Source organism: Heterodontus francisci, chromosome 30 (assembly GCF_036365525.1).
Source record: "Heterodontus francisci isolate sHetFra1 chromosome 30, sHetFra1.hap1, whole genome shotgun sequence".
NCBI classification, from domain to species: Eukaryota; Metazoa; Chordata; class Chondrichthyes; order Heterodontiformes; family Heterodontidae; genus Heterodontus; species Heterodontus francisci.
In genome coordinates, this window is record NC_090400.1 from 26,675,977 (window position 1) to 26,703,175 (window position 27,199).

Consider the following 27,199-nt stretch of genomic DNA (forward strand, 5'->3'; position numbering starts at 1 on the left):
TTGTCCAACACCAGAAACATCCAAAGAAAGACCAAAGGTACTAAATCTTTCCTGTTGCTAAGATATTTGGAACATTACCAAAAATTGCTGTTACTTGTCTCTTGGAAATAACTGATCAGTGAATAGATCAGTTTGGTAGTTCTGTCTTTTACAAATCTATCTAGTATGAACAGTATTAATCATACACTGCAGTGACAAGGCTCCAGAACTGCCAGCCCTCTGATTGGGTGGGCAGTGCGGAAGGACTGCCTGCTGTCCATAATTATCCGCCTTTCCTGCCTTCCAGCTCTTAATCGCCTTCTCCTGGCAATATCGCAAGGGAAGTCCCAGCTCCCGTCCAACCATGCCAGCCACCCGAAAACCACCCCGATGACCGGGACCTCCACCAGTTCGGTAAACTATCACCCTACATTCACCAAGACTATTATCTTTCAACCACTTTTTGTCTCAGTGTTTTTTGAAAAAACTTGCATGAATTATATTACCGAACATAGAATTTACAGCACTGAAACAGGCCATTCAGCCCAAATATTCTATGAAAGATAAGGCTGAAGCATTTGCAACAATCTTCAGCCAGAAGTGCCGAGTTGATGATCCATCTCGGCCTCCTCCTGAAGTCTCCAGCATCACAAATGCCAGACTTCAGCCAATTCGATTCACTCCGCGTGATATCAAGAAACGACTGAAGGCACTGGATACTGCAAAGGCTGTGGGCCCTGACAATATTCTGGCAATAGTACTGAGGTCCTGTGCTCCAGAACTTGCCATGCCCCAAGCCAAGCTGTTCCAGTACAGCTACAACACTGGCATTGACCCGGCAATGTGGAAAATTGCCCAGTTATGTCCTGTACACAAAAAACAGGACAAGTCCAACCCAGCCAATTACCGCCCCATCAGGCTACTCTCAATCATCAGTAAAGTGATGGAAGGTGTCATCGACAGTGCTATCAAGCGACACTTGCGTAGCAATAATCTGCTCATTGACACTCAGTTTAGATTCTGCCAGGACACTCAGATCATGACCTCATTACAGCCTTGGTTCAAACATGGACAAAAGAGGTGAGCTGAGAGTGACTGCCCTTAACATCAAGGCAGTACTTGACCGAGTATGGCATCAAGGAGCCCTAGCAAAACTGAAGTCAATGGGAATCGGGGGGAAAACTCTCCACTGGTTGGAGTCATACCTAGCGCAAAGGAAGATGGTTGTGGTTGTTGGAGGTCAATCATCTTAGCTTCAGGACATCACTGCAGGAGTTCCTCAGGGTAGTGTCCTAGGCCCAACCATCTTCAGCTGCTTCATCAATGGCCTTCCTTCAATTATAAGGTCAGAAGTGGGGATGTTCGCTGATGATTGCACAATGTTCAGCATCGTTAGAATCTCCTCAGATACTGAAGCAGTCCGTGTAGAAATGCAGCAAGAACTGGACTATATCCAGGCTTGGGCTAGTATGTGGCAAGTAACATTCGCGCCACACAAGTGCCAGGCACTGACCATCTCCAACAAGAGAGAATCTAACCATCTCCCCTTGACATTCAATGGCATTACGATCACTGAATCCCCCACTATCAACATCCTGGGGGTTACTATTGACCAGAAACTGAACTGGAGTGGCCACATAAATACCACAGCTACAACAGCAGGTTAGAGGCTAGGAATCTTGCGGCGAGTAATTCACCTTCTGACTCCCCAAAACCTGTCCACCATCCACAAGGCACAAGTCAGGAGTGTGATGGAATACTCTCCACTTGCCTGGATGGGTGCAGCTCCAACAACACTCAAGAAGCTCGACACCATCCAGGACAAAGCAGCCCGCTTGATTTACACCCCGTTCACAAAATCATTCACTTCTTCCACCACCGACACACCGTGGCAGCAATGTGTACGATCTATAAGATGCATTGCAGCAACGTACCAAGGTTCCTTAGACAGGACCTTCCAAACCCGCGACCTCTACCAACTAGAAGGACAAGGGCAGCAAATGCATGGGAACACCATCACCTGCCAGTTCCTCTTCAAGTCACACACCATCCTGACTTGGAACTATATCGCCATTCCTTCACTGTCTCTGGGTCAAAACCCTGGAACTCCCTTCCTAACAGCACTGTGGGTGTACCTACCCCAAATGGACTGCAGCGGTTCAAGAAGGCAGCTCACCACCACCTTCTCAAGGGCAATTAGGGATGGGCAATAAATGCTGGCCTGGCCAGTGACGCCTGCATCCCAGGAATGAATAAAAAATGTCATTCTGTCTTATCCACCTTATTTCATCTTACCCTATCAGCATATCCTTCAGACTTTGCTTTAACAACCCAACATTTAAAAGTAATCCTTTTCTCAATCCTTTCTCTGGAAAAAGTCATTCCTGAAATATGACATGAGTTCAGAGCTGAAAAGAAAATGTAATAAAACAGATTAATGGCTAAAACGCAACAAAGGCTGAGAAACAAGCCAAGAGCTATTTCAAACAAAAGGAATCTTTGTCAATTTGGAATTGATGTATCTATTTTCAAATTTTTACTGATCTGCAATGAGAATAATAAACTGCTGTTCCTAAACATGCTACTGAGACTTCAGTACTGGCCTTTGACATCAGTAAATGTAATGCTAGGAACAGAGAGCTTTCCCAAATCAAGGAATAAAAAGAACTATCTCTGCTATAGAGACCTGAGTATATATAGTACTGCACCATTATAGTATATATATAGTATATATATATAGTAGATGTACATGTGTGTGTGACTCGCTCATGACGTTACAATGAAAAAAAATGGTCACCAGCATTTTTCACAGGGGTTTCCTGGTTGTTTGCTATAATCTCAGAGGAAACCCTAGAGAAACTACATAAATTGCTGAAGTTACAGTGTATAAGTATGGAGCCTCCATGGAAATTCTACCCTGGTGTGTTTATGCATGGTATTTCCCCAAAATCAGTATGATTAAACAAGTTCCTTTAGTTTGTGAAGGATAATGAATGAAACAGAGTCAATCAGAATCTTCCATTATCAAACCTACAATGATTTTACTTTATTTATGCAGATAATTGGAGGCAGGATGCCCACCTTTAAAGGAACGGAGATCCTGACGCCGGGTACTTGGGCTTCAAAATACCAGAGGATCACTCTGGAGGGGTGGGGGGGGAGCCAGAAAAATACCGAAGCGGGGTTCTTCCTGCCTTTTCAGCCCGGCGATAGGAGCCCCATCTCCTATACAAAATCCAAATCAATGTGGTGGGCCTTTCTGCTAAGAGGCGAGGCAGGGCTCTCACTGGCTCTTCAGCAGGTGGCCAAGACCCCCATCGTATACATAAAATATCGCCCTCTGTTTCCCTCTCCACAGATGCTGCCTGACCTGATGAGTATTTTCACTATTTTCTGGTTTTCTTGTGATATAAGGAACGTGTCACCCAATTTGCACACTGGGTCCTCCAAATAGCAGTTAGACACATGGCCAGATCATCTGTTTTAGTGTTGTTATTTGAGGGATAAATTTTTGCTAGGAAAGCAAGAGAAATCTCCTGTTCTTCCGCTAACAGTGCCAAGGGATCTTTTACATCCATCTGTGAGGACAGACAGGGCTTCAGTTTAACACTAAAATAAAAGCAAAATACTGTAGATGCTGAAAATCTGAAATAAAAACAAAAAGTACTGGAAATACTCAGCAGGTCTGGCAGCATCTGTGCAGAGAGAAACAGCTACTGTTTCAGATCAATGACCTTTCATCAGAACTTCAGTTTAACATCTCACCTGAAAGATGTAAAGGGAAAGCAATGACTTTACAGACTTTGTTGAGAACTAACTACACTGCATTAACTCATTACATTTCAAACAACATTTTTGTAACATGTATGGATTAATATGTAAATAAAGGCATCATGCACAGAATAAAAAGAGGGGAATTTGATGGCCAGCATCTGTTTGCTCCAGCTGATGAGTCCTTCTTACCTTTGCTGTTATTCCTTTCTGCCACCTTCCTGTACCCTGTACTGCTTGTTCCTATGTACCCTTTATTGCAGCTTTTTAGTCTCTGCTGTTGCTCAGTCAATCATGGAGCTGATTTTCAGTATCTTGATAATGGTTTGATTAGCTTACTTCTTTGTGAAAAATGCATAAAGATGACAGCATTGATGCTGGTCTCTTTTTCTGAAATATTTTTAAAATGGCAGCAGCAATTTTCTGTCAGTTCTTTGAAAATAGTCCTTCTGGGTATTACTTAGTGGGAAGATCCAATTAATTATAGCAGTGCTATTTTTCCAAACAGTCCTGTGGGCCTGAATTTTACTGATCCTGTGGAGGCAGGTCAGCAGTTGGGACTGAGACAAAAGTCAGAATATATCATGTCGGGTCATTCCTGCCTCAGAGTGATCTTGCTGGAGGCGGGGGCAACGCGGCAGAGGCTACCCGCCAACCTGGCAGCAGCAGGTAGCCAATTAGGTCCATTAATGGGCCAATGGGGGGAAAGGTGATGCTGCCCCTGGGATCTTACGACAGCGAACAGGCCCCCTCACTGAGGCCAGAGCCTGGAATTTAACTGGAGTCGGCCTCCTAGCAGCAGGCCGGGTAGAACCATAGACGTCTCCTTTCCATCACCCCAGCATGGTTAACTGGGATGCGACGACTACAGCCGCAAGCCATCTGCCGGAGAAGATACCCGCTCCACAATAATGGGCTGACAGTTGTGACCGTACATCAGTTTTAATTTTTTGTAATGCTGCAAAAAGCAACTCCATCTTGGGATGCCCTCGTCGGCTCCTGCCTGCCTCAGCAGCACCCAGCTTTCCCAGTGGGGCTGCCAGTTGGACAATGCAGTGGACCCTCTGATTGTGCCTCCTACTTTCCTGGACCACCCGCTGTCCTTAATTGGACAGGGTTTCCGGAATTGGCTTCTTGATTGGGTGCCTCCAGGAAGATCGTGAGCAATGCCTGCCATGGCCACATCCGGGTTCCAGACCTGGAATTGAGGCCGACCTTGGAATTGAGACTCAACTGGGAAAATCTAGCCCATAGACTCCACGCACAAAGCATACAAGTCACCAACACAACATTAAGAAATGGAACAGTTAAGGCAATAAGCTGAGCAACGGAATAGCTGCACCTTATTTGCTCCTACCGTTGCATCCATTGTCCTTTTGAGAAAAAAAATACTGCAGCTGACTTTTATTCTGCACATTTTAAGTTTCCTCTTTTCCTGATCGAATTCCTGTTAAGCCATCATCTACCAAGTGTTATTTGATAAATCATTGTTGTGCTCCTTACATTTACCTGATGTTTGTGTTGCTTTTAAGATTTTGATAGCCCTCAGTAGGAAAGCATTTTACTTTGGAGCCCAGGGATTTGTAATATTAACAATTGTGCCGCAATAACGTACAAAGGCAATGTGGAGAATTTAGGTTTTGTGTGTCTAGAATGGGCACTATATTCATCTGCTTAATGACGATGTACTGCGTGAAAAAAAAAATCATTGCCAGCCCAAGCGGCAGAGATCTGAAAAATTAGGGCAGCAAAGCTCAATTGTTGCAGCTGAATTTTGCTTCAAAAAATTAAATATTTACCAGTGAAATTTTTTCCATTGGCTGAAATGTTTGCATTTGTGATGGATGGATCTTTTGGCAGAGAATGCTGGTTGGATTATTTTTCTTTGAAAATTAGTGGAAAATCTGGCAAAAGAGTCCATTTCCCTTCAGTCTGCAAGATAATAAACCTAATTTTCCACTCCAATGAGTAGGTTTTAACAGCAATATTCCAGTTTGATGCAAACATACAAACTGATCCTGATACTGTAGCAGTTCAAAAGCTGTTTTTAAACTGACCTGATATGTTGATTGAACATTTGTGGACTCATTGAACATGATACTGGATGAGACCCAGTGCAGTTTGCACATACTCTGCAGATTGTGCTGCCGTCCTGGTCTTGCCATAGGCTGCATGAAGAAGTTCATTCGGTCCTTTAGACTTGCAGATCTTTTAAAGAGTTTCCGTTTGATACTGCAATGTAGCACAAATGACATTGTCATTATGTATAATAAGCATGCTAAAATATTGTAATCGATACAGAGACCTCAAAGGAGGAAAAAAAATTTTGATCACTGACCTCCAGAAAAGAAAAATTAACCATCCAGTAAAGCTTGCAATGTGAAAAGAGTTTCTGCCTGAGCCCAGTTCCTGGTAGTTCAGAACTCATGACACAAAATTGCAGTAACTTGAGTTTCTGCTGAAGGGAAAAGCACCAAGAACATAGAAAGGAAGTGAAAAAGATGACTGGGAAGAGTCAGAAGGACACATTCTGTGATTGTGGTGCACTATCCCTTCAGTGGGTTGACCAGTCCGTCATCCTCCAGTCCTTCCCCTCTCTTGTCCAGCTCTATGGGATTGCTGTCAAATGGTTCCACTCTTATCTATCTGATGATAATTAGAGCATCTCTACCAAAAGATTATCTTTCCACTCCACACCTCACCATTCCACAAAGGATCCATTCCTTGGCCTCATTCTTTTCTGCATCTACATGCTGACCCTTGGCAGGAGCATTCACAGATATGGAGTCAGTTTCTGCGTGTGCAATAATGACACTGTTTTGCCATCCTCCTGAGCATCCCTCCCTTCTTTTGCTCCACTATTTGGGACAGTGCCATCAGCTACCAATCCCCATGGTCTGGAATTTTCTCCTGAAAAACTCTGCTAGTCCATGTATGTCCTCTTTTATGATATCCCTAACAACTCACCTCTTTCACCAAGCTTTTAGGCCTCCTTTTAATCTTTCTTTCTCGGCCCAGTGCCTATATTTCCTTAGGCTTCTGTGAAGCACACTGAGACATGTTTCTATGATAAAGGCACTATATAAATGCGAGTTATTGTTCTTCTATCTGGCCTGTTTTTGGCCCTTTTGTCATACTCCCACAGGAGTTGTGGTGGGAACGCACTGGAATGGTAGTGAAATTTTAGTCCATCAGCCTCTATTCAAAGGATTATGAATGTTACATGGATGGTTGATTTTCGTCCAGTTGACAGTCAGTCTGAGTCTCCATGGTGCCATTTTTACCATGTAATAAATGAACGACTATGACTCAAGGATTGAAGACAAAGGACAATAGTAAGGTTTGTAATTGCTGTAAATAAATTTTGTACTGAATACTGTTCATTTACCTGTTGGTTGATCTCCTGAACCATAGTCCAATACATTATAAGTTATTTGTACTTCCAAATTGAGGAGGTCATGTGATTTATTCTAGGAAACTTGCCTTTGGTTTATCCCTGTATTTTACTGTGTTTACCCAGGTGGCACAGTGGCGCAGTGGTTAGCACCACAGCCTCACAGCTCCAGCGACCCGTGTTCAGTTCTGGGTACTGCCTGTGCGGAGTTTGCAAGTTCTCCCTGTGTCTGCGTGGGTTTCTGCTGGGTGCTCTGGTTTCCTCCCACCTCCAAAAGACCTGCAGGTTGATAGGTAAATTGGCCATTGTAAATTGCCTCTAGTGTAGGTAAGTGGTAGGAGAATGGTGGGGATGTGGTAGAGAATATGGGATTAATGTAGGATTAGTATAAATGGGTGGTTGTTGGTCGGCACAAACTCGGTGGGCTGAAGGGCCTGTTTCAGTGCTGTATCTCTAAATAAATAAATATTGGGTAACTGCAGGTGCACTCCTGTTCATCGGGGATATGGGGTTCACTTACAGGAGCAGATGGTGACATGGGACTTAAATTCATTAGTGAGCCAAACCAGGTGCAATTCTGGTGGCGCATAGCGATGGTGTATCATAAAAAAGAGGCCCATGGACCATCCTAAATACATACTTGGTCCTCATCATAATAATGTAGATGAGCTGCAGGCAGCAGTTAGCTGCTGGGCACAGCTTGTCTGTCAGGCCTATCTAATATCACTTGGCACTGAAGGCCACAGGTAATTCTGTGGATTTGAGGGCATGGTGGCAAAAGTGATCAGAATGGGGAGTGAGAGAGAGCTGGTCAGTAATGGTCTGTAGTTGTTTTGTGAACCCAGGAAAAGCACTCCTGCATTTTCCAATTCCACAAATGCCACATTCCTGTATGTTTTGGGCCTTTTTTTGGAGCAGTCTCCAGTCAGTTAGGCAGCTCATATTCCAGAAATACAAGTCAAATCTTGAGCATCACAAACACTATGCAGTTTGAATAAATTTAACAACCTGAGGTTTGAAATGGATGTAGGACCCTTATTTCAATCAAGGCCTGCACAAAAGCATATCCGCCATGTTTGTATTGAATGGTGAATCAGGCTTGAGGGGTCATAGGGTCTCCTATTTCTTATGTTTAAAGTTGCTCCAACCAATTTACCAGTGGTCCAACCATCTGTGCAGTTCAAGCACGGACATCTGCCTTGGTGAATTGGCTATCATTCTGCCCATATTTGGCTCATAAACAGTGGGAACAATGTTGAATTTAGACTGAACCCAAAAAGTCTAACAGCTAACTCAGGCATATAGGTGAGTTAGTCTTACATCATAGGTAAACTTCAATGTCTGGCATTTCTGTTTGAGTTCACCTGCTGTGACCTCAGCATAATATCAGTGGAACCCCCAGCAAAATGGTGAAAATAGCTGTTTATGCTGTCTCGACAGGATTTCTGCCCACCTTCCATCAAAGTTACCACAAGAGATCGAGGCAAATCACATAGAAGTTTGCCCTAGTTCATAGTATGAGATGAAATTAGTGAATGGTTAGAAAGTCATGGGCTAATCAGAGACAGTCAGCATAGATCTGTGACAGGCAGGTTGTGTGAAACATCGCTGGTCTGTGAACATTAGCCTTGAAAAAATATAAGCAACTGGATCATTTATTTTTGTGATGTTTGCTTGTTTGGTAGATTTTCCTACCTGTTCATAGAAGGGAGCTAGTTTTTGATTGACACGTATTTAATCAATTGGAAAAGACCATTGAGTTTGATCTGGAAAATTTCAGTCTTAGAAATATCTTAACCTACAATACCTTTTATACCTCCCCCCATCCCAGCAAATGTTTTTCCAGGTATTTATCCAACTGTCTCTTGAAATTATCGATTCATTCAGGCCCCCAACTGTGCCTCTTGACAGTCATTTCCTTACAGTGAACTTGCATAAAAGTGCAATTAAGATGCTCACAAAGAGCAGAAAAACAATAAGATACAGATAGCACAAATACTTGTAAAGCAACAAAAACTGAATCATAGAATTGCATGGAATATACAGAACAGAAACAGGCCATTTGGCCCATTCATTCCTGCTGCCATTTATGTTCCACTCGAGCCCCCTCCCATCCTACCTCATCTAATTCTATCAGCATAACCCACTATTCCCTTCTCGCTCATATGATTATTGACCTTTCCCTTAAACACATCTTTACTGTTTGCTTCAACGAATCCCTCTGGTAGCAAGTTCCAAATTCTCACCATTCTCTGCATAAATAAGTATCTTCTGAATTCCTTACTATTATTAACAGCCTCTAGTTTTGCTCTTCCCCACAAGTGGAAACATTCTCTCTGTGTCTACTCTATCAAAATCTTTCATAATTTTAAAAACATCTATTACGTCATGCCTTAACCTTCTCTATTCAAGAGAATAGGCACAACCTGTTCATCCTTTCCTGAAGGTATAACCTCACATTTATGGTATCATTCTTGTAAACCTTTTTTGCACCCACTCCTATATTTCTATATCTTATTTATAATATGGTGACACGAACTGTCCACAGTACTCCAAGTGTGGTCTAATGCTTGATGCATATTTAGCACAACCTCTCTACTTTTCAATTCTATCCCTGTAGAAATAAACCCTAGTGCTTGGTGTTCTTTTTATGGCCTTATTAATCAGCATTGTTACTTTTAGTGATTTGTGTCATTGAAATCTGAGATCCCTTTGCTCCTCTACCCCCGTTAGAATCGTATTTTCTAAGTAATATGTGATCTTCATAATTCTCTTACTAAAAATAATACCTCACACTTATCTAAGTTAATTAGTCAATTATATGCCCATTCTGCAATGTTATTCATGCCATCTTGCAATTCTCATTACTAACTCTCCAAATTTATTGTCTTCTCAAATTTAGAAATTATGTTTTTGATTCCAAAGTCTAAATTGTTAATATAAATTGTGAACAACTGTGGTCCCAGCATTGATCCTTGTGGGACTTCCTGCCACTCTGAATAGCTGTCCTTTACTCCTACTCTCTGCTTTCTGTCTTGAAGTCAGCTCTCCGTTCTGTTACTTGTACCCTGACTGCATGCTCCGGCCTTATTTATTAGTCTATTATAAGTTGTACTATTGAAGACCTTATGACAATCTAGATTAATTGAATCTACGTTACCATTGTCTACTCTCTCTGTTATCTCATCAAAGAATTGATTGAGATTAGTAAAGTAGGCATTCCCTTTTGAAATCTATGATGCTTATTTATTATTATATTTTTGGTTTCTATTTTCTCCTTCAGTTGGAAATTTCATTACTTGCCCTAATACCAATGTTAAGCTGACTAGTCTATAGTTTCCTGGGCATGTTCTATCTGTCTTTGCTATCCACCAGTCGAAAAGCAAAATGCTGGAAATCAGAATGAAAAACAGAAAGTGCGGCAGGTCAGCCAGCCTCTGTGGAAAGAGAAGCAGAGTTAACATTTCAGGTCTGTGACTTTTCATCAGAACTGGCAAAGTTTAGAAAAGTATTATTTGATTTGATTTTTTAAACTGTGTGCCTGATTTTCATGTTGTGCTTTTGGACAGAGCTGCTCATCATTTTGCCATTAACACTCTCTCTGAACTAATGCTTTGTCTTTCACCACAACCATTAACACGCTCTTTGCCTTTGTCCCATGACATCTTTGTTATTTAATCTCTCCTGCCCTCTGCCCTATCACACACCTTCCCTTTTGTTCCCTTCCTCACCACCCCCCTTCACTTGCTTAAAACCTCATACTTTTCTAACCTTTACCAGTTCTGATGAAAGGTCAAAACCTGAAATGTTAACTCTGCTTCTCTCTCCACAGATGCTGCCAGACCTGCTGAGTATTTCCAACACTTTCTGTTTTTATTTCAGATTTCCACCTGTCCTCTGGCACTACACCTTTTCGTAATGAATTATTAAATATGTGTAATTTTGACTCGGCTACCTCTTCCCCAGATGCTTTCAAAATGTACAGATATATTGGGCTGAATTATATGAGACATCCTGTGTCGAGGGTCCTGGCGGGGGGTCCCGGAAAATTCTTCCAGGAGAGGCCTGGGTTGACCCCCGATGCCGAGAAGGCACTGCCGCATTTTGCCGGTGGTTGCGAGGCTTTGGTGCAGGGTCTTCATTTGCCTACTCAAACTTATGCAAAAAAATGTTAATTAACTTACCTGGACTGTGCAGCCGTCCCATGTCGATATTGCGGCTGGTGGCCGGAAGTCCCACGTCTTCCAACACCCGTTTGGGGATTCAAGGCGAGACACTGGTGGGGAGGAGTGAAATTATCAGTACGGGAGTGAGGGGAGCACGAAGAGCACTTTTTATTGGCTGTGGGGATGGTGGAAAGGGGCTGAAGGACAAATGTGACGAGGTTGGGGATGGGGGGGATGTTCAGGTTAGGAATAAAATAAATATTTGAGATATAGGCCAATGAAAAAGACATTGGGGGTTTGGGAAGGGCCTCCAGCTTTTAATTACTTTAAAAGAAAATAATGCACAGAAATGTATCTTTAAAAATTCAATTTGTTCCTAAGGGCTTGAAGCCCTTTAAAAATGACGCTGGCACCTGCGTATTGACACGGACGCAGCTGCTGGGGACAGAGCGGCTGCCCCCCCCCCCCTCCCATGTCATTGGGAGCGGTCGTTCTGCCCCCTCCATTTAAATGAGCACCTGCGCGAAATATTGTGACAGGAAGAATGAGACGAGGCAACTTAGAGCAGGAAAAACTGCTGGAAGAGGGAGGAGTAGATGAGAAGGGCTCTCAGGAGGACGTAATATCCACCCAGGGTATTCAGGGAGCAATTCTTCCATCTGAAACTCAGCGAGGAAGAATACATCAGACATCTCTGGTTTACTGAAGCGGTCCTCCCTGAAATCTGGCACCTGCGGCAGCCACAACTGCAGCCTCAGAGCGGGGCGAGGACGGCATTACTAGTGCCTTTGAAGGTGGCCGTGGCCATGATCTTTTCTGCACCTGGTTCCTTCCAGGCTGGAGCAGGCAATATTTGGAACATCTGACAGGTGTGCAGTTTTGGTCTCCTTATTTAAAGAAGGATGGAAATGCAATGGAGATGGTTCAGAGGAGGTTTACTAGATTGATACCTATCTTATGAGGAAATGTTGGACAGACTGTACTTGTTTTCACTGGAGTTTAAAAGAGTGAGGGGAGACTTGATTGAAGTATATAAGATCCTGAATGGTCTTGACAAGGTGAACATGGAAAGGACTTTTCCTCTTGTGAGTGAGTCCAGAACTAAAGGGCACTATTGTGCTAGTGGCACCAGTGGCTGCAGCATGACTAGTGGAAGCTGCTGATTTTGGGGCGACTGCAGGTGGCCTTGTAGGACGACCTCATACAGCCCTGGCCCTGGAAGGCCAGTCTTTGGAATGCATCACCTCGCATGGGTGACAGCCAGTGTGTCAGTGCGGTGAGAGAGGACAGCGGGTATGTGCTCCATGGTGCCACTGCCACTCTCTCAGTGCGGTGCCTCAGCAATACTGGAAGACAGATTGGTGGACTGCTGTGACAGTCTGCAAGCTCATTTGAATACTGGTATCCATAGCTATGATGGCAGCAGTATGAGCCTGTGTGGCAGCAAGATGAGCTTTCACTGCAGCACTGAGACATTGGATGGATTCTGAAATAAAACCAAAAAAAGTACTGGAAATACTCAGCAGGTCTATCAGCATCTGTGGCGAGAGAAGCAAAGTTAACATTTCAGGTCAGTGACCCTTCATCAGAACTGGCAAAGGTTAGAAATGTAATAGATTTTAAGCAAATAAAGTGGGGGTGGGGCAAAAGAGAACAAATGGGAAGGTGTTGATAGGACAGAGGGTCACAGAGAATAACTGACAAGGAGGTCATGGAACAAAGGGTCGCTGACCCGAAACGTTAACTCTGCTTCTCTTTCCACAGATGCTGCCAGACCTGCTGAGTGGTTCCAGCATTTCTTGTTTTTATTTTATAATAGTAGTGAACGGTTGTTTTTCTGAGTGGAGGAAGATGTACAGTGGGGTTCCCCAGGGTTCAGTATTAGCGCCACTGCTTTTCTTGATCTAGATTAATACCCTAGACTAGGGTGTGCTGGGGGCAATTTCATAATTTGCAGATGACACAAAATTTTGAATTATTGTGAGCTGTGAGGATAGTGAGAGTTTAAGAGGTCATCGATAGACTGGCCAGACATATGGTAGATGAAATTTATTACATAAAAGTGTGAAGTGATACATTTTGGTTGGAAGAAAGAAGAGAGGCAATATTAAATAAAGGGTATAATTCTAATGGGGGTGCAGGAGCAGAGGGACCTGTGGTGTTTGTGCACACATCGTTGAAGGTGGTTGAGAAAGTGGTCAATAAGGCATATGGGATCCTGAACTTTATAAATACCAGCATAGAGCAAAAAAGCAAGGAAGTTATGGTTAACCTTTATAAAACTCTGGTTCTGTCTCAGCTGGAGTATTGTGCCCAGTTCTGGGCACCACACTTTTGGAAGGATGTGAAGGCCTTAGAGAGAGTGCAGAAAAGATTTAAGAGGCTCTAGGGATGAGGGACTTCAGTTACGAGGATAGATTGGAGAAGCTGGGGTTGTTCTCCTTTGAAAAGAGGGTGCTGAGAGGAGAGTGATAGGGCTGAAGACAGAATAGATAGAGAGAAACTGTTCCCATTGTTGGAAGGATTGAGAACCAGAGGGCACCGATTTAAGATGATAGATCAAAGGACCAGAGGCGACATGAGGAAAAATGTTTCTATGCAGCAAATGATTAGGATCTGGTATGCACTTCCTGAGAGTGTGGTGGAGGCAGATTCAATCGTAGCCTTCAAAAGGGAATTGATTAATTATCAGAAGAAAAAAGATTTGCAGCACTACCAGGAAAAGGTGGGGTAGTGGGACAAGCTGACTTGCTCTTACAGAAAGCTGGCACAGACATGATGGGCCAAATGGCCTCCTTTTGTGGTATCACCAATCTATGATTCTATGTTTCTTCATCATCTCTGTTTTCCTGCTCTTCCATCTCTTTCACTATTGCCTGGCCAGGGTGCAGTAATTGGGTTTCTAAAAGGAGAAAGGTACAATGATAGGGTTATGGAGAGGGGAGAGGGAGAAAGCAAGAGGTTCAGATTTAGACCATCTGCAGCTTGTAAGTTAGAAGAGATTGTGGGATGAGGGGGAAGTCGGATATGCGAAGGAGGATTAAATATAACCATATGGTCAGCTTCATTGGTTGTGGCCTTGGTGCTGGCCAAAGCCCTTTCATGGCCACTCCAATGATGGTCAGCATAGTCTGCGCCATCAAGGGAAAGACATGCAGCCATACCAGTCCCCCACTGGTTAAGCACATCTGCCTCTGGTTATACACCACCTATTCCTGTGAAAGAGAGGGAAGGAGGTCTATGAATTTGTTGCCATGTATTTGGGCGTGTGGCTGTTACGCTTGAAGAACTGACAATATTTGCAACCTGTGAGATGTGGTTAAATGCGTGAGGATAAGAGGAAGCTATAAATGTTATGTATGAGTCATGGTTGATGTTAATTGTTGATAGATGAGCAATGGGGGTGTGTTGCATTAAACAGTGCTTGAGCTTAGTCCTGCAGTTGTGAAACTTGACATTTGAAGATGAATTCACTGACTTGAACTATTTGTGAGAAGCCATTTAACTTCTTGTGGCACTGCATCAAGATCCTCGGGGCTAGTCTCCTGGCAATGACAGCCACACCTATCAGAGTTTACTGGAAAGCCTTCTGGCCCCCTGTGTATTAAGGACTCCTCTTCTCCTGTCCACTTCCTGCACCAAGGTGACCAGTGCAGCATCGGAGAAACTTGGAGCAGGCTCTCTGGCCTATTGCAACCAGTTCTAGCACCTGCTGCAGTAAGAATGCACTTCCCCTTTAAGAGGTGCAGGCTGTCTTTAAGAAGTGCAGGCTAGCTTTAAGTGGTGCCCACATCGCACAACTTAGGACCCCTGCTGAGCTGTGCAGCCACTCACCAGCACACTTAGTGCATGCAGCTATCATGCATGCAAAATCATGCAAATCAGCAGGCAGCACTAAGTTTGCATCCTGCCTGCATCAGAAACAATGGCCATGGGTTAATTAACTTTTGCGATACCCGTGCCCATTTTTGGGCCCCGTCCAACTTTAAGGCCAAAGAGTTAAACAGAATTCAATTTCAAGTCAATTTCAATTGATTTTTTGTTCTTGAAGACACACCACATGCAATGTTTTCCAGTTCCCTGCTCTTATTGTCACATTAGCCCACTATGCCAGTTGGATCACGTTATATTTGTGCATTAAGTAATAACCTGATTGTCGGCATGCGTGCCACATTCTTTCTGTTCTTGGTTGAATAGGTCTGTACTCGCAATGAAAACAGCCAAGAGCTGAAGCATTGCACTCTGAAACTTCCTGATCCAGATTCTGCCTGTTCATTGCCAAAATCGGAAAGAGAATTGTTACAGGATTTACTGTGGTGAGTTTACAAAGTGAGGGCTGGCAGGCAATGCAGTCAAGTTCAGGTTGATATAATTTCAGTATATTGCCTCAAATAACCATGGACAGTGAGTAGAGAGACTAATGAAACAGCGATTTCACCAAACTATGCAGCCAAGTATGTAAATACTTGCTCTGCTCTCAATTCTATCAGCCTCCCGATCTACAACTACTAGCTGTAGTGATGCAGTACCCAAGGTTGTATCTTGACACTGAGCTAACTTTTATTTCCCATATTCACTGCATCACAGTAGTATTTTTGGACATTTATCCATATGCCTGGAAGGAATTTTGTTTTAATCTGTGTTATGTTATTGATTTCAAATCAGATTCTGCTTACAAAGTACTAGATTGCAATGGCATGACACCCTCTCAAGGGCATCTGGGATCTAAGGCACCAGGACAAGCAGCTGTGTATCTTCTTAACCAATCAGAATGAAGGATTGGGAAATAAACAGCACAAGTCTTGCACAAGAAAGTGTAAATTAGAGTGGTTGAATTCAATGTCAAATCAGGTACGAAAAAGAAATAAAGAGAGGGAAAGAAAGGCTGGATTAAGAGAGAGTGAAAAGGTTAAAAGAAAGACAGAAGAAAAATTTTTTAAAAACCTCCAACAATAAATACAAGCCTGAAGGAATGAGACTTCACATTTGCAGTAGATAATTTTAAGAGCTAGAGAGGTTGACTAGCTGGCACGGCAATAGAAGGGTACTTAGACTAAAATATCCTAAAATCGACATGCCCGAAGTTTTTATGGCAAGCTTAGTTTGTATCTACTGTGACAATGCAGCAACTTCAATCCACTTAATGTATTTGGATGGGGAGCCAGGCAGCGAGATGTCATGTTCATGAAGCCAACAGCAGAATGGCGCAACTCCAACAACTTTTGGATTTCCCACAGTTCATCATGCATCTAATTGCTGTGGCATTTGCACCGAAATAATGGTGATGCTAATCACCTTCCTTTATTTTGACAGCAAAGTTTTGGGCTGTATTTTGACATAATATTAAAACATCGATAGTCACTGGACAATATGTGAGGCCTGGGTAATGTTATGTTCGCTTCTAAATAATGAGAAGCACATCAAAACTCAACCAGCAAATGGTCATATCATTGAGGAAATGTCTTCAGCCACTATATGGACAATCTTCTTTACTCTAAGTTGATGTCAGTGGAATGCCCCATGTAAAATAAACCAGTTTATAATTGTATTAATAGAATTCTTTTAAGTTGACCTTCTGTAAGGACAGAGAACATATATGGTGGGATGTAAAAGTTAACAGTATCCAGAAGGTGAAACAAAAGGTTCCATGTTACAATTTTTCAGTCATGTTATTGTTTAACTAGCTAGTGGGCAGTAAAGGTGCACGCCTGATTGCAGGCGAGCTGAGATCTGCTGACGGATATGACTGGCGATGTGGAGTCTAAGAGAATACCTGCAGTATATCTGCAAAGTTTCTAACATAGGAAGAGGTGTAGGCCATTCAGCCTCTCGAGCATTTCTGCCATTCAATTAGATCATGTCTTATGTGTCATTTAATTCAATTTACACCTTAGTTCCAAATCCCTAAAACTCCTTACCAAACAAAAATCTATCAATCTTAGTCACAACAGTCACATGATCACTGACACCATCCATACCTCTGTCCCACTGCTGCCGCGAATCTAATCCCTGCTTTTATCATCCACAAAGCTCAATTTGTCTAATACTGTCCAAGCCAAGCACACGGCTCCCACTCTTCATAAATTGGAACGCTTTCAGAATGCTGATGCCTGGATCCATGGTCACTCAACGCCCTACATTTCTATCAGCCTGAACCTTGTGTCGATCTACTGATTCACTGTGTTCCAAATCAATCAGTTTCAAAATCCTTGTCCTCACCTTCAAGTTCCTCTACTCCATTGTACCTCAGTGATCTCCATCAGCCTTACAGGGCTGAGCACTTGACTATGTGCCCCAGAGTAGAGTTTTTTTTATCCTTTCATGGAATATGGCAGTGGCAATTCCAGGGATGCACTGGTCAGGAAATTGTAGGCCTGTTGTTGCTGATTTATGGTCCGTATGTGCAATTTTACTAGCAATTAACTATTGCTGTCACTGACCTGGGAACATTGATGTGAATACTAGGGTGGTGGTTGTGGGGTGTCAGGTGGGGGAGAGGATTGTAGATGGAGAGAGAAGAAAAGTTATTCTGAACAAATCAATGTTCCCAAAACGCAGTTAGTAAAACCTTACACACAGTCACTCACCTCAGCCTGCACACAGGCCCCAATCTGAGGCCATTGTTTCTGAGGTAATTACTCACCCATCTCGAGACTCTATGCTTTGTCCACCAGTTTGATAGCTTGCTGAACAGCGCTGTGTATGAAGGGACTGCCCAGAGCTTCCCCTGGATCTGTTGACACAAAAAGGATACAGCTGCTACCCTAAAGTTCAAGCTCTTGTGAAATGTAACCAGCGCAACAGGATTTCTACTGATCATAGCTTGAAAAGAAAAAAAATTGAATACATACACTTAATCAACCGACCTGTAAATCAGTTAGAAGAAACATTCTAATTCATGTTATGCCAACATGGATACCTAACAGTTGCTTCAAACTCTTTGTTAGAACAGTAACTCTTGACCTTTCCCTCTGATATTATGGCAGGGCTGTTGATCATAGGCCAAATCTGCCCATTCCATGATTCCAACATCCCATCAGACAGCACCTAGTCCTCCTCACAGGAGGTATCTTTTCTCCCTCACAGGAGATGATTCCTGGCCCCTCGGAGGAGGTGAGTTCTTCCCTGTCACAGGACGTGATTTGTGGCCTTGGCCCCTTTGCAGGAGGTGAGCCCCGGCCCCCTCGCAGGAGGTGAGCCCCGGCCCCCTCGCAGGAGGTGAGCCCCGGCCCTGTCAGCCATGCTGTGAAAGCCATGGTGCTATCCTTCAGTTTGTAATTATTATTTGTTGCACGCAGATCATCTGCTTCAATGCTAGAATCCTTACCTCCCAACATATTGTTTACCTGCCAAGGATGGCAAGCAACCGAGAGACTATCAAATTGCAGTTATCATTGGTCTCCCCACACCCCACCTTTCCCCACCACTACCCACCCCCCACACATATTGTAGGATCTTTCGCATCCCTTTCCATCTCACCCCAAACTGTATGACCAATGATATTGCTGTCTCTAGGATGCTCGTTTGTCAGAGTCTCTGCTGTTGCCTCTCCCTCTTTACAGTTTTAGACACAGGAAAAAGTGGTAAAATAAGGGAATAAAAGGGGAAGAGAAAAAGCGAACAGAAGTAAAAGGAACAGTGAGATAGCAAAACAGCAGGGAGGCATGAGAGACAATGAAAAAGAAAGGGAGAGAGCGAGACTGGTAAAAGAGAGAAGGAGAGATAGATTGGTGAAGGAAAAATACAGGTTGGTGATGGGAGTGAGAGAGAGACTGCTGAAAGACTAATAAATGAGAGAAAGGGAAAAAAATTGATGAAGGAGAGAGACGGACGAATGAAGTAATGAGATAGTGCTACAAGACGGAGTGATAGAGACTGATAAGGGAGAGAGAAAGAGAGAAATTGAAGTGAAGGAGAGAGGGCGACTGCAGTAAAGAAGTCGAAATATGGGGAGAATTCTAAACAGATAGAACTTGCTACCTTTGATGGTCAATATTAGGGGCACCAAGATTCACTTTTTCTGAAGGAATTGCATCGATAGTCAACTTCCTTAAACAGTCAGCTGCCTTACTTTGTTAGTCTCTGAGGCACAAGATCACAAGATAATTACCGTTGAGAAAGTCCATTCAGACTATCTCAATTCATCTAATCTAAAATGACCCATTGTAACATTCTATGGCTCTTAAACAATTCCACATCAGGGAAATTGGGTCTCAGTCTCTTACCTGTTGCATCAGTCTGAAGCAGGGAATACCCAAAGAGGAATACGGTCAGCAACCAGATGGACAACATTCTGAAAGAAGTGTGTTCAGGCACGAGACACGGTGAAATGATGAAAATAAGAAATTAGCCAAGTTCTACTTAGAAAATAATATTATTGTAGAAACCTGAAAAGTGATTCGAAGCTGTAAAGATTTGATTTGGGAATTCCTATCATACTTCTTCTAGCCCCTCACCTCCAACCCAATTCCAACCCTAAAAGAAAAGCTCACCTGTCCAAATGACTTTTTAAACCATGCACACCCAGCCCAAAGTGAATGAGAAGTTTACACCATGTAATTAATCCCATTCAGAGTGAGACCCTTGACCACTCACCTCAAGCTCTGAATCCTCCCGAATGTGTGTCTGAAACTAATGGATTTGAATGCTATATTTAATTCCTCCAACAATCTCCCCAATTTTTACCAGTTCACTGGCTGTTGCAGTAAATTACAATTGCTTGCACCAGTCACACCATATAACTGTAGTCAGCTGCTCAGTTATATTTTCAAAGCAATTTCTTATTTTTAGCACTCAAAGTACTGGATTGTACACTTAAAGATCTCAAGTGCCTAACAAGTGGAGAAATGATAGCTAAGAGTTATGGTAGCTCTTTGATCTCCATGGCTGGCTTCAGGAAGCTGCCAGCATCAGTAAAATTGTGCCAAGCAGTCCATAAGTCAGGGATGAAGTCCTCTAAAATCCTGAGACGAATTAGATATAGGGCCAGATTTTTCGAAGCAGGATATCACATGGCATTCTCTGTTACTTAAACCTGTTTGTGCATGTTTAATTTTTTTTTTAAATGCCCATAAAGTGCAAGATGATCATAGCACGAGAAAGAGTAACAGCGCATCGGGGACCTTAGGGGAACAACAGTGTATCTTCTCCACCAATCAGATTTAAGGATTGAGAAATACACAGAGGAAGCAGCATGAATTAGAATGGATTAATTCAATGTCAAATCAGGTACAGAGAAAGAAGTAAAGAGAGGGGAAGAGAAAACGAGACGGAAAGGAAAAGTAACAAAACCAAAATTTAAAATTCCACTTTTTTGAAATCTCCAACAACAATTCATAAAAACATTGAAAGGCTTTACAGCACAGAAGGGGACCATTCAGGCAAGTGTGCTCATGCTGGCTGAGAAAGCTATCCAATCTAATCCCACCTTCCAGCTCTTGGTCCATAGCCCTGTAGACTATGGCATCTCAAGTGCATAGCCAAGTGTTTTTTTAAATGCAACCTGAAAAAAATCAGACTTCACATTTTTAATTGCTTATTTTCTGATTGGCAGTCATCAGCAATTGTCACATGTTTAAAAGGATACTTACATTGTTAAATACTAAACTTAAATTGCTGTGGTGAGTTTAATGGGCAATTAATGTATAAACGCAGAAACTTTATTAAAATTACAATGAGGTTAAGGGCAAGATATTGTTTTTACAAAACTAACGGCCGAGTGGCACAAATCATCCAGCATCTTAGGGTAATTCAGGGGGAATCTCTTCCTCGCCACAAGTTGCTGGCCAATTTGTGTCATTCATGCACCATTGGTTTTTCTTCAAATTCTGGGCCAATGTGCTTGTAAGCAGGTTATTTAATTAGTGAGACACAAGTGCACAACTTACATACCTGCAGTGAGACTGGAATTTGTGTCCAGTTAATGAGTGGGCCAGACTCACAGTAAAACTTAGAAAACGAACCGAGACCAATCAACAGCTTGGGACAAGCCGACAACTCAGAAAGTAGCCTCAGATATCAAATTTTATGACATCGGATGATAAGGAGTTGGACAGGCTTGTCATAACTTACGCTGCACTTGTGACCAACAGATCATCACTTTTACTGTAGAGCAAAAACCGAATGTACAGAAAACACAGGGTGGATTTAGAAATCACTGAAGGGTTTGCAAGTGCAGAAGGCATGAGATTTATTTTCTTTAGCAAGTTCTGGGAACAACTCCAGCATCCCCCTCCCCTCCCCCCAAAAAAGATTGATTTCTGAATCTTTATTTGGTGTATATTTTCCATAATTTTGGGGCCTTTTGTAACTCTTTGAAGCCAAATATCTCCTGGAAGAATTACAGATAGTTGAAATATAAAAGTCGGAAATACTTCAATCCGCCTTTACAATGTCAAGTTCCTTTTATTGGGAATCTAACCCAGATATATCATGTCAAATTCAGACCTTAAGTCTTCTACAACACCATCTACAATAATGCCAACCAGCAGTACATTCGACATTCACAAAAGAAAACTGGCTCCCAATTGCACCTGTCCCTGTTCTACAGTCCAGAGACAGACATGGGGATTGCCTGGACTGACTGTACAGTTGTAATAATTTTAATTGGGCAATTTGTACTTTAAATAATTTCAGGACGATAAAGGTAAGTCAATATCTTCAAAAGAAAATTTGGGGATTTGAATTTGGGTGAAGGCTCACATTATATCCTTTATATGGTCCATCTCCGACACTTCCCTTCCCTTCCTCGACTTCTCTGAGTCCATCTCTGGGGATAGGCTGTCTAATAATATTCATTATAAGCCCAACAACTCCCACACAGCTACCTTGACTACACTTCTTCACATACTGCCTCCTATAAGGACTCCATTCCATTCTCCCAGTTTCTCTGTCTCCGACACATCTGCTCTGATGATGCTACCTTCCACAACAGTGCTTCTGATATGTCTTCCTTTTTCCTCAACCCAGGATTCCACCCCACCCCCCCACCCCCGCCACTGTGGTTGACAGGGCCCTCGACCATATCTGGCCCATTTCCTGCACCTCTACCCTCACCCCTTTCTCACCCTCCCAGAACCGTGACAGGGTTCCCTTGTCCTCACTTTCCACCCAATGCCTCCACATCCAAAGGATCATTCTCTGCCATTTCTGTCACATCCAGCGTGATGCCACTACCAAACGCATCTTCCCCTCCCCTTCCCTGTCAGCATTCCAAAGGGATCGCAAAACCCTGGTCCACTCCTCCATTACCCCCATCACCTCGTCGCCTTCCCATGCAATCACAGGAGGTGTAATAACTGCCCAATTACCTCCTCTCTCCTCACTATCCAAGGCCCCAAACACTCCTTTCAGGGGAAGCAACGATTTACTTGAACTTCTTTCGATTTAGTATACTGTATTCGCTGCTCACAATGCAGTCTACTCTACATTGGGGAGACCAAACACCTTCGCTCAGTCCGAAAGCATGACCCTGAGCTTCCTGTCACTTTCCATTTCACCACCACCCCCTGCTCTCATGCCCACATCTCCATCCTGGGCTTGCTGCAGTGTTCCAGTGAACATCAACGCAAGCTCGAGGAACAGCATCTCATTTACCGATTACAGCCTACCAGACTGAACATTGAGTTCAATAATTTCAGAGCATGACCGTCCCCCCTTTTTATTTTTAGTTTTCTTTTTGCTTTTTATTTTATTTTAGTTTGTTTCATCATTCATTTTTTTAACCACGTGCCTGCCCACTGTTTTTTTCATGTTTTGCTTTTGGCCAGGGCTGTTCATTATTCTGTCATTTACCACCCTCTCTGCACTCACGCTTTGTCTTTCATCACACCATTAACACATCCTTTGCTTTTGCTTCTGGTCAGTTATTCTCTATGACCCTGTCCTATCAACACCTTCCCTTTGTCATCTTTTGCCCCACCCCTGCTTTATTTGCTTAAAACCTATTACATTTTTAACATTGGCCAGTTTTGATGAAAGGTCACTGACCTGAAATGTTACCTCTGCTTCTCTCTCCACGGATGCTGCCAGACCTGCTGAGTATTTCCAGTATTTTTTGTTTTTATTAGAGATTTCCAGCATCTGCAGTATTTTGCTTTTATATCCAACATTAGCCTGTCTTCTGCCTTTTAGCTTCTGATGAATCTGCTGTGCCTTTTAAGTTTGTTTTTACGATCTTAAAATATACAAAGAAAGAACTTGCATTTATACAGCACCTTTCACAGGGAATGTCCCAAAGCACTTTACAGCAAATGAATTACTTATGAAATGTCTTCACTGTTGTAATGTAGGAAACATGGCAGCCAAAATTGCACAAGTCCCACAAAGAGCATTGAAAAAATGGATAGATAATCTTTTTCACTGATGGTTGTTTAAGGGATGAATATTGACTAGGACACTGGCAGGAACTTCTCATTTTTCAAATGATGCCGGGGAATATATTACATCCATCTGAGAGGGACGATGGGGCCTTGATTTAACATCTTATTGGTATGATGGCAGCTCTGACATTGCACTCCTTTAGTCACTGGGATGGATTGCAGGATGCTGGAATGGAGTTTGAACCAACAACCTTCTGACTCAGAGGTGAGAGTGTTACCCACTGAGTCAAGGCTGACACAAGAGGTGGTAATCCATTAAAAGTAGACCAAAAGAATATATTAGCAACCAGACAGAGGACGGCATACATTACACCTTTTCCCACTATCATGACCAATGGCCATTTCCAGTCTATATTGCAACTTTAACTGTGTCAAAAAAATTATTTTCTTGCACTAGGCAAAACTGAAAGTGCATATCCACATGATTTACAGGAATATGCTTGGGGAAATGGATCTGCTTTCAGTTGGACCTAATTGCTGTCCAGAGTCTGGGGTTTGCAATCTATTAACAATTTAGTTGACTATGAATGTCACGTCTCATATCTCCTCATGAATGTGTCAGCATGCTCCCCGGTAACTGTATGGTATCAAAGGGACCTCCACAAACTCAAAATAGCATTCAAAGTTACACAACAGGAATGGGTACTGCCGCATTCAGATGCAGACAAATAATCTGCATCACTTACTTTATGAAAAGCACTTTTGCTGGCTTTCGTTTTAGAATAAGGCTTTCTATACAATATAGTTAGCATGAACAACTGAGATTGAAACCTTGTTTGATTAGTTTGCCCTGGATGAACATCGCAGAGTGAGACACCATGGGTTGGATTATAATTTCACAATGAGTTAGGTGTGGGGTGGGGAAGGTGGCTGCTATCACATGGGAAACCTGTTTCTCCAAGGCTTGGCTTTAGCCCATTCATGATTATTTGTTATTTTCTGAGACAGAGTGCTTGAGGGAGGGGAGATGTGGAACTTACCTTCAAAAATAGGTATAACTGAATGAGAGGACAGCAAATCGCCATTGATAATATATGCTCGGATTTTGAGAAAGCTTTTGACATGATTCCACATTGATGATTAATGGGAGTAGCACAGAGGGAAAACTGGCACAATCAATGACTAAGGCTATAAACTGAAATAGATAACATGTACAGGGTATAGCTGGCAGAGAAACCTGAGCTTGGGAATTATACGATGTGATAGCACCAATTAAATGCTTTATGTGTTTGTCCGATAATATCACACACTATTTGACTGTTACTATTAAAATAGCAGCGGAATTTGATTTGATCACATTTTATGTTTACAGAATAACATCAAAATGTGCTGGCTGTAAAGTTCAAGCCCCACTTCAGGAATTCAGTGCATAACCTGTCTGGATACTTCAGTGCAATGTCAAGGAAGTGAATAGGGTAATCCTATCTTTCAAATGAGGTATTAAGCTGAGCCTCTGTCTGCTTAGCTAGACATAAAATATTCCATGCCACGCGTTGAAGAGCAGGATGTTCATTTTGTGTCTTGTCACTATTTCTCCTTCAATCAACACTACCAAAAACTGATTAATACCATTTATTTAATTGCTGTTAGTGGCACCTTGTTGTGCACAAATGGGCTGCTGTTTGCCTACAAAACGTGACTACTTTTCAAAAGTATATTCATTGCCAGTGATCCTTTTTGTTATGCTCCGAGAACACAATGGCATATTAGATAAATGCACCTTTTTTCTTTCTAGTTACATTACAACAGTGAAAAGTACTTAATTGGCTCTAAGTACTTTCTCTCTGGCTATGGTCACAAGACAGATTAATTGGAAACATGAAGTAAGGCACAAAAATAATATAGTGCAACTGGAACTTAGGAATGAAACTGTAACAAAATGTATTGTACCTTCTCAAAGATAAGGTCATGAAGAAATGAAATCCTGTCAGGCAGTGTTTTAGCTGACATATAGAGTGAACAGGAGCAAAACATTTGAAGATAGAAACCAATATTTGCCTAAAAGCCGGGCTGTGCTCAGAACGAAAGAAACACACTGGGGGAGAAATTCACGTGGTGCTACAGTGACTTACCTCAATTCTATGGGGCAGGCAACGCTGCAGGTCACTAGATTGATATCATTGAAGAACGCCAGGTAACCACACAGGTAATGGTCGGTATCGCTGCCTGCCCCAGGGGAATGGAGGTAAGTCTTGAGTGGTGCTAGGTGAACAAGTTTCTCCAAAGGACCCTGGATAACAGTGAGAGCCATCATATTGCAACATGGAGGAAATAAGCACCAAAAATTATACAAGAGTGAAGGTAGGGCATGAATGAGGAACAGATGTGAGAGAATCAGGGAAGGAATGAGAAAAAGGGCATGAACTGGAAATGTGACTTCATGAAGGAGGAAGTTAGAGCAATAATTATTGCTCAATTGGACATGTCATGACATAAATGTAAACCACACAGTAATTTATTGCATGGAAATTAACCCATCCAACAGGAAGTTAAGTAAAATTGGACCAATTTAGAAATTGCACCAGTCTGACTGGAAACATGTTTCAATCAAAACAAAAGCACAGAACATATGTTTAACTGCTTGGGCTTCACATTTCTACCAAAGATTTTTGGAAGGAAGGTGGAATTCCTTTGGCTATTGAGTAAGACCAACGCCTGGCATAGACATGCAGGTCCCAGGTTCATCCCTACTCCGTGCTGACTATATTGAGCAGTGAGGGTGTGACAATTGACCTCTCCCGCTTTAGGGCAGCGGGTCTCAAAGTGTGGTTCATGGAACACTGGTGGTCTGCGAGGGTCCTCCAGGTGGTCTGTGGGCTGGTCCAAAATGCAAGCGACTGACATGCAATGTCACAGCCAAGGCCTTACCAGAGAACAGGCCAGAATCCTCATCTTCACAACTCATGTGACATAACACAACCAGACTGGCTCCCGCGTGAGTGGCACAAGTCATCATAAGTGCAAGCAACAACAATGTGATTTTATAAGCAAGATTTATGCTACTGTTGATCTTGTTTGATTTGTATATATGCAAGATAAGTGGAGTCGGCTGTCCCTCAATTCCAGGGTGATGTCTACTCGGGATTGCGAGTTTCAACCACGGGTCTTCATGTGACTGAGCAGGTCGATTTTCACTCTGCAGATCTTTGGGCACATGAGGCAGGTCGTCCCACAAGTTTTTGGGATCTGGCGTGCAGAATTTGCTTCCTTTACTTTCCTTCTCTCTGTTGCTCTACCTCATCATTAAGGCTTTGGGACTCAAAGCGTGATGCACCTTGATGGACGAGCTGTTGCCATTCTGAGTGATTGGTAGCAAGCTCCTCCCAGTCGTTAGGGTCAATGCAGCTGCACGTCATGGAGCGCTTCAGAGTGTTTTTGAAGCGTTTTCTTTGTCCTCCCCAGAAAGTTGGCCATTTGAGAGTTGTGAGTACAGGACTTGGCAGGGGAAATGATCTTCGGCCTTGCGGACACAAAATTGATGCACTTAAATTGATTACATTTAGTAGCGA

General features: G+C 42.7%; 1 pseudogene; it reads right to left on the reverse strand.

Annotated features, from left to right (window-relative positions):
• Nucleotides 1–25,881, reverse strand: part of LOC137346492 (myeloperoxidase-like) — a 65,231-nt pseudogene extending 39,350 nt beyond the window's left edge.
• Nucleotides 25,882–27,199: the final 1,318 nt, after the last annotated feature.